The 6,458-nt window shown below is 44.2% G+C and overlaps 1 protein-coding gene across 2 annotated transcripts in view; it reads left to right on the top strand.

The window, feature by feature from the left end:
* The first annotated feature begins 2,014 nt into the window (after positions 1–2,014).
* LOC119163474 (uncharacterized) overlaps positions 2,015–6,458 on the top strand; it is a 403,044-nt gene continuing 398,600 nt past the window's right edge. The window contains exon 1 of one of the 2 annotated variants that reach the window (XM_075873143.1): positions 2,015–2,324. The gene's annotated coding sequence lies outside the window, so the exon portion shown is untranslated. The remainder of the gene's footprint in view (positions 2,325–6,458) is intronic. The other variant, XM_075873142.1, reaches the window with a different exon arrangement.

Raw genomic sequence — 6,458 nt, 5'->3', positions numbered from 1 at the left:
CGCGCTACACGGAAACTTGATGCTGCCAATCTGTGCGAAAAATTCTGCATAACCGCATTCCATGACTGGTTCAGTCTACGTGGGGACCCTGGTAGTGTATATTAAGTACATATTAAGCGCGTTCATTGCTAGTTTCTCTGTATTTTTAGCTATACGTTCTCTGGAAGACCCAAATCGCATAGTTGCCCCGATTGCAGCTGCTACACGCGTGGCCGGGAGTTTGAGTTTGAGTTTATTCAACCACGTGACAAGTACACGAAAATACAATGTATACGTGGTTTGGTGCGAAGGGAAAAAAGCTGCATTTCACAGCTTGACTGGCACCTTCACCCAGAAAAAAATCTAAACTACAAATATACAAAAATTACAAACATTACAGGCAGCGGAAAGCGACAACACAAAAATAAACACGCATGTGGCCCATGACAGCAAATAATAGTATCACAACTCTAAAATACATACAAAAATATTCATAACAAAGCAATGCATGAAAGAATAAAAACTGAATAACCATTACAGAAATCACCCAACATTCATTTACAACACATTCAGCACATCCGATTTAACATTTCAGTTTTAGACAATATACGCAAATTATCAGTTGTTAGTTTCCATTTGTTCATCACACTTGGAAGGCGGTAACGTAGTGTTTCAAATCCATAGTTTGTGCGAGGACAAGGTACATGCCAAGTCTCCGTATGGCGAGTCCGGTACCTTAGGCTTCCGAATTTGAAAGCCAGGTGGTCATGTTGCTTGGTTCGTTCATCTCCTCAACCAGCCATGGAATGTGGTTATGCGGAATTTCGCGCGTGGAATGGCAGCAGCAAGCAACGTTGGCAGCAAGCTCACGTACAGCGCTTGTGCTGTAGCGTTGTCGTCTCCTTTTTCTGCGCAGATTTGGGTGCACGTTAAAGAACCCCAGGTGGTCAAAATTTCCGGAGCCCTCCACTACGGTGTCTCTCATAATCATATGGTGGTTTCGGGACGTTAAACCCCACAAATCAATCAATCAATCCTTTTTCTGCACTTCTTCTTCGAAAATAACGAACCGCCTCATCAGTACATACTAACTGATATGTATGATTCTAGAGTTGAGGTACCGAGAAACCCGTTGAGGTGTTCTTGAAGAACCCGACGATTGTCTCGGTCATTCATTGCCTGCGACCCTGACGACTACCCGGAGTTTGGCGCTGAAACGCTGACCAGTTGAACATTCTCATCTGCGTTAGTCAAACATGACTGACAGGCGAAAGCCAACTGCGTCTTCTCGATAATTTCTATTGATGAAGTTTGAACAAAAATACGCGAAAAAAAACTTGCAGGATACCTTGAGTATCCGCATCGATTGACTGCAAGCCCCTCGATACCACTAATGCTATCTAGTCATATTATTCCCAAGGACATATACACAACGCCATCTATAGAGCAAGTCAAACTAGAGGTGGCCGCATACTACTACTACTACTACTACTACTACTACTACTACTACTACTACTACTACTACTACTACTACTACTACTACTACTGCTGCTGCTGCTGCTGCTGCTACTACTACTACTACTACTACTACTACTACTACTACTACTACTACTACTACAGAGAGGGAACAATCAACGGCGTAAAGAGCTTCACCCCTAAAACAAATTAACTGCCTGTACTATCTCGAGCGTGGCCTCCTCTCTCCTTCCTGTACCGAATAGGCATGTGTCGCTAGCATACCTGCGCATGCGCAGATAATTTTTTTGCGTCAGCGTTGTTTTCCACCAGGCAGCAAACTTTCAGTTGATAGTCCACGCGTTGAGCAGTCTTGGTGTATTTTTTTATTGTGCCCACGTTTGCAAGTCTTGGCGTCGTTCAGCTCGTTTCCGGCGAAAAAAAAAAGCTTTACAATGATATGACGGCGCTTCTGCTGATGACGACGCAGAAAGATTCGTAGCGCTTCTACGCGCGATAAGCGAGTGGGCTTCCTGATGTTGCCATGGAAACGAGAGTGCTTTCTTTTTCGCCCGAAGTTCGCACCACTTGCTCGCCGGATACTTGTCGCAAGTGCGAATGCACTTTATCTGGAAGAACCCGCGACGACATTCGGTGGGCCGTGTCAACGCCTGCAGACTGCGCGTCGTACACTGCGGACGAAACTCAAGTGTCTCGCAGCAGAGCGTTGCGAGTCAGTGCGGAACCAGTAATGCGGGCGCTGTTCTTCGCAGTTTATTCAGTTTTTTTCAACGGTGCGTTCACGACACGAAGAACACAAGAGTCTGCTGCGGCCTCAAGAGGGAGTCAAGTTGAGGAAAAGTAATACTCGAAGATTCGTCGAGAAGCAGGTAATGTTAACAGGCATTTCACGGAATGCATGCACAGTATGCAGCTTTTTTGTTCCCCCTTCGTACCCTCTTGTTGCACAGGCAAGATCTAACGACGATTAACCGCGTTACACCCCGGTAAACCCCCATCACGGTTCGCCGATGTTGCACAGCGCAAAAGCGCCCATGGTTAAAGCGGATAACCCATTATCCATGGCCGTCATTTCTTTGTTTAATAACGAAGTTGAGATTGCCAAGCTACATTTCCTACAACCACGGTTGGCGGCATAACCGTCGTTTCGCGTACCGTGTAACATACTAACTGCCGTTACACGTTACCATGCTTACGTGACTCTGGTTTAGGCGACCTGTGTAACAAGGGTATTAACTGTATGGACAGCATGCACCAACCTGTTTGGGAAAGAGAGCAGCGTAGCGATATTTACTTCTCGTCCTTATTTCTTTAAAGAAACAAAGGCAGATATTACGAGTATGTCATCTTGAAATAGACAGCGTAAACACGTCGTGTTTTGCGCTGGAGGTGCCTCGTGACCTGCGCGTATATTTGTCGTTTGCGCATATTATCACGCTTGTGAGCGGCTGACCGAGCGTGTCGTCAAAGGTCGGGCGATATGGTTGGGTGTATGACTTCGGGGACGACAAAAGCAAAAATTACGAACAAATCAGAGGAAGAGCTGGAATTTCCAGAGAGCACGAAATACGGAAGCGCATGAACAGATTCTAGCACAGCGCCTTGTCAATGTGGTCTTTTGTACTGGGCTTCCGGTTTCCGTGCTCCCTTGTGAATGAACCTTACGCAACTTTCTCAGCGTCGAGCCCCAAAAATGTAAAACAAGCATACAAGTGATCAGCTATTCCTTTTTTTTGGGGATTCGATATTTGATGGTTATTCTCTTACTATTATCACGGCAACGGTTAGGCTTCGTTACTAACATGAGGCGTTGGTTTCATGCTACATTGTCCAGTCAGAGAAGAAAAAAAGTTCAAGTGGGAGAAAGTAAAAATTTGTAAAGCTTACCAAAACACCGGGTAAGCTAAATTTATTTTGCCTATTTATGTTTGCATTGAACAGCCAAAACTAAGCACAATATATATTGACTAAGACAAGCTTACTTAGCCTACGGATCCTCCTTAAAGTTTTTTTTTTGTAATCAGATAGTTAATGTCGGTCTCAGTTAGTCCTCTGGTTAGTAGCTTTCCACTGTCTCAGGTTTTCCTGCTTAATCTTCATTAAAGTGTAGAGCAAAAAAAAAAAAGAGAAAAAATTCAGCCGCTTAGAAGTAAGCTCATGTTTTTGTAGGGCACTGTGTGGTTGGGTTAGGGCGGACGCTCTACGAAGATAAAAATCGCTGCGGAGGCTAAATGTACGCATGTGGGAATGTAATGCGAACATCTTCAATTTACTTCAACTTTCCCGCTCTGTATAATATGCTCAAGAGCAGAAGTTACTTCTGCTTTGCGTTTGTGCGTCCCGCCGGCACCAAGAACGGTGGCCGTCTGCGCATGCGGATTACAGAGGCCTTAGCAGACGATATGCGCACCGGATTTTCGACGGCATTATGCGCATATAAAAGTAGGTGGCGTCTCTCAGCTAGGATTTGCGACGGCGCCCGCAGTGACAGACTTTGCTATTGGCGCCGTAAATGAGCTCCACGGTGGGTGAGTTGAAGCAAAGAACGCGTCAGAGCGTGTACGAAAGTCGGCAATTTCGGCGCAGTTCCGTGCACGAAGTAGCATTGTTGCGGCAAGAACTGTTGCCTGCAGACGCCAACGCAGCAACCTGTCTAGGCGATAACACGCCGGGAACCCCGAGTGAATATACGAATGTGGCGATTGTTTTCCAGGGTGTACTACTAGAGGGATGAACATTCGGGTTAATGATTATTTAGGGCGGACTATATTCGCACTTGTTGCAGCGTATGAAGTTTGATTTGCTGTGCGCGCGAATAAACAACAAAAAGACAAAGCTTTGGAAGCTTTACAGTAGTGATAATGGGCGATTTCGAAGGCTGGTTGATTCTAGGTTTTTTCTATAGGCCTTGACTAGGTGATGCATGTTCTGTCGAGTCAAAGTCACTGCTAGCTTGGTGATGCTAGGTTGTTTTTACATCGGTTATCAGCGAACAGAGGTTCAAGTTAAATAACCGACCACACCGGATGTCCAATATCCAGAGACAGAAACTCGCACTGAAGTCAGGTGTTCACACCTAACATACATCTACAGGTGCGTCGTCGTTGGCCTAGCGATTCCGTCGCTCCGGGGTCTTTCCACAGCCACCGTCTAGCGTTTCCCACTTCTTGGTATCCTATCGTTGTGCGCATGCGTGGTTTTCGGTTCGCGACCGTGGCGCCGCAGCGATTTTTTGTAGGGATAACTGGTGCCTCCTTTATTGTAGTGGACCAGTGAGGAATTGCGGAATTTACCGAATTCCCGTGGAACCAACCTGTTTGTTGGGCTAACTGTGACATTCGTTTTTAGTGCATCAACAGGGAGTAATGAGAACTATGCAGTTTTTCTTCTGTATATACGTTTACGGTGATGATAGTTTGTTTGTTACGAGTTGAACGATTAGATGAACAGTTTCGCTCATTAAACGCCTCATTAAATGCGAGTATTGGTCATTGGCGTCAACACTGTTGGCATGCAAAACATTTTCGTCACGGGATATGACGTTTCAGATCACCAATATTGGGACGCCATCGTGACGTCGCTGACTTCCCAAACTTAACAAGATGATGACACCATCATAAAGTCACTGACATAAAAAATGTTGACGTTGTCGCAAGGCATCGTCGGTTGATCAAAAGTGCGCTCGTCACATGAGTCGATACTTAAAAAAATACATTTACAGCAAAATAAGTGTTGGTATATTAGAATTTTAAATAAATGTTACAAGCCTGTTTTTTTGCCGCCGCTTACATGTTTTTAACTGGCATGAAGCCAAGTCCCTCAATAGCCCCGCTTAGACTCATCGTTGGTATAGCGCCGCTTGTTTCGCGTGCCACCTGCTGTAATCTTCGCATCTGTCACCGGCTTAAACCGACGCAAACAGCGCTCAAATGACGTTTACGTTAAACAAACATACGACCTGTTGGTTGAACAGCGCGAACTAGACGATGACGAGGAAGAAAAAACAAAACTCAGACAGGCGCTGACTCGCAACTAAAATTTATCTGGGAAAGAACAGCATATATAAATAGATAAAGTGCAACTTAAGAGAAAGCACAAAAAAAAAACCCAAACAGCAAAACATGTAAACACGTCGTGAGCAAGGACAAAAAAAAAAACATAGACATACATTGGTATCTTCTGCAGCTACTGCAAAGATGCATATATTCTGCGTCTCTCGGCGAAATTGATGCCATGCTGACACACCCATCATTTTTCCTTAGAAAGCAGAAGGCTTCAATCACTTTCCTTGCTACATATAGTTCTTATGACGTGACAGTTTCATTGTGACATTGAAGAAGGGTGCGCAGCCATATTAGTGACAATGAGCTGCGAGAATATGATTTTGTCTTTGGTAATGAGCGTTCGTTGATAATGATAATAAACACACGACCCCCAGCGCATGTGCCGTGTGACAGTTTAATATCGGTTTCGTCTGCGTGCTGTTTACGTCACTAAATCTTCGTGCCCCGCTTTCCAACTTTGTAACTTTCGCTAAATGCACTTGCATTTTGTGCTTAGATCGTCGCGTTCAAGCTTTTATAAATCCTTTTTCATCTCATTCATCTTACGCCGCCATCGTTCATGTGTTGACGGTTGGCTGATGCAATCAGACTGGTTAAATGTTCCGGCTCAACTAATTCTAACTTATTTGAAACGTATTTATTGAGCTGGCTAGTTAAATTAGATAAGCTCGGAGCGCTCACTATCACCGTTTAATCAGCTGTACTTACCAATATTAAAGTGAATTAATTGTTGCAAATATATTTTTCGTGGACGTCAGGAGATCTTGTGATAGCGCTAAATTTGTATGAAATAAATAAATCGTAATATTCTATGGCTCAGCATGCAAAATTACGTTAAATGAAAAAAATGAAACTAAACGTCGCTATGGACTGATAAGTTCTCGTAATTAAACTTTGGCATACGCAATCTTTGTTTAGTCAGCGAGATATCCACAATAA

This window comes from Rhipicephalus microplus, chromosome 9 (assembly GCF_043290135.1).
Source record: "Rhipicephalus microplus isolate Deutch F79 chromosome 9, USDA_Rmic, whole genome shotgun sequence".
NCBI classification, from domain to species: domain Eukaryota; kingdom Metazoa; phylum Arthropoda; class Arachnida; order Ixodida; family Ixodidae; genus Rhipicephalus; species Rhipicephalus microplus.
This window is presented reverse-complemented; position numbering and strand designations above follow the sequence as displayed.